Source organism: Elephantulus edwardii, unplaced genomic scaffold (assembly GCF_000299155.1).
Source record: "Elephantulus edwardii isolate Elephantulus edwardi_28Jun2011 unplaced genomic scaffold, EleEdw1.0 scaffold00153, whole genome shotgun sequence".
Taxonomy (NCBI): domain Eukaryota; kingdom Metazoa; phylum Chordata; class Mammalia; order Macroscelidea; family Macroscelididae; genus Elephantulus; species Elephantulus edwardii.
In genome coordinates this window covers 2437611-2439565 of record NW_006399903.1, presented here as the reverse complement: position 1 = coordinate 2439565, position 1955 = coordinate 2437611, and the positions used below count along the sequence as shown (strand labels likewise).

The following is a 1955-nucleotide window of genomic DNA, read 5'->3' as shown; positions in this document are numbered from 1 at the left end:
GCAGTCAGGAAATCAAAAGAAAAATTGCACTTGGAAAATCTGCTGTCAGGGATCTCTCCTGACTACTGAGAAGCAATGGTGTCAGTCTGGAGACTAAGGTGCAACAGATCCAGGCAATGATCTTTGCAATTACTTGTTATGATCAAAGAACTGGACAATGACTAAGGATGACAGAAGAAGAATCAATGCCTTTGAGTTGTGGTGAGGAGTCTTGAACACACCATGGACCACCAAGAAAACAAATACATCAGTCTTTGAGAGAGTGAAACCAAGTTTCTTCTTGGAGGCTAGGATTTGGAAGCTCTGTCTCACATACTTTTGACATGTGGCCAGGAGAGACTGGTCCTTGGAGAAGAACATCAGACTTGGAAGGGTGGAGGGACAGTGTAGGAGAGTAAGACTCCAGAAGAGATGGATTGATAGAGTAACTGGGGCAATGGGGTACATGTGTTGGAGTCAGTGAACTGGCTCAGTGAACTGGCTCAGGGCAGGGCAGGCTTCAGAGCTGCTGTAGGGTCACTATGAGTTTCAGGTGACTCAATAGTACATCACCACCACCACCACCACCGCCACCACCACCCACCACTGACCATCACCAACCACCACCACCGCCACCACCACTACCGCCGCCGCGAGCACTTGTTTTAGCCACTAATATCTTATCACTAATATCCTTTTGTTCAGAGCAAATCCCATGTCCCTTGTCCAATAAATACAAGACACGGGAATTGCACTTAGCTGTGAGTTCTGGTTGACTCTGTGGCACCTAACAACAATAGAAGACAAGAAGACAAGTGGTTGAAATATGTTATATAGAAGAAAGCAAATGATTGTTAGAAAGACAGGAAAGAAAGAAAATATCAAAATGGCTTTCATAAGAGACTCTGAAATTCACTTTATAATATATTACTGTTGCTGGGTGCCATTGAATTTACTCATAACCAACCTATAAACAACAGATCTGAATCTTGGCCTAGCCTACACCCTCCTCATGTCATGGTCAAGTCCATTGTGGTAGTCACTGCATCAGTCCATCTCATTGAGGGTCTTCCTCTCTTTTGCTGACCTGGTATACTTTCTATCTCCAAAAACTGGCATACTGAAAACATGCCCAACATAAGTGAGATGAAGTTTTGCTTCTAAGGGGCTTTTCTTCTGTGAAAAGAAGATGAGCAGTCTCTTCCTGTAAAGAGTCACAGCCGACTCACGAGGGGTCAACATGCGTATAGAGAAGTGTTACTTCTGTTCGGGGCCCGTCTACCCCGGCCACGGCATGATGTTTTTCCGCAACGATTGCAAGGTGTTCCGATTTTGTAAATCCAAATGTCATAAAAACTTTAAAAAGAAGTGCAATCCTCGCAAGGTCAGGTGGACTAAAGCATTTTGGAAAGCAGCGGGTAAAGAACTTACAGTGGATAATTCATTTGAATTTGAAAAGCGTAGAAATGAACCTGTCAAATACCAGTGGGAACTGTGGAATAAAACTATTGATGCAATGAAGAGAGTGGAAGAGATTAAACAAAAACGCCAAGCTACATTTATAATGAACAGGTTAAAGAAAAATAAAGAATTACAGAAAGCTCAGGATATCAAAGAAGTCAAGCAAAACATTCATCTTATCCGGGCACCTGTTGCAGGCAAAGGAAAGCAGCTGGAAGAAAAATGGTACAGAAATTGCAAGAGGATGTGGATATGGAAGATGCTTCTTAAAATTTTCCTATCTGTAACCATGTGTTTATGTATATTTAAAAACACCTTTGGAGACTTGGAACTTTTAATTGATTGATTTATTACTTACATAAGGTTGCTTATGAAAGATGATTAAAAACATCTTCATTGCAGTCTGAAACATCAGTTATTATGGCTGTTTCTCATTAAATCTCACGGATTTACATAAATCATGAAACCTCATTTATGATTACAGATGTGAATTGTAGGCATACAATGGTCCATTT

General features: G+C 41.2%; 1 pseudogene; it reads left to right on the top strand.

The window, feature by feature from the left end:
- The first annotated feature begins 1219 nt into the window (after nt 1-1219).
- On the top strand, nt 1220-1710 carry LOC102867199 (annotated as a pseudogene).
- Nucleotides 1711-1955: the final 245 nt, after the last annotated feature.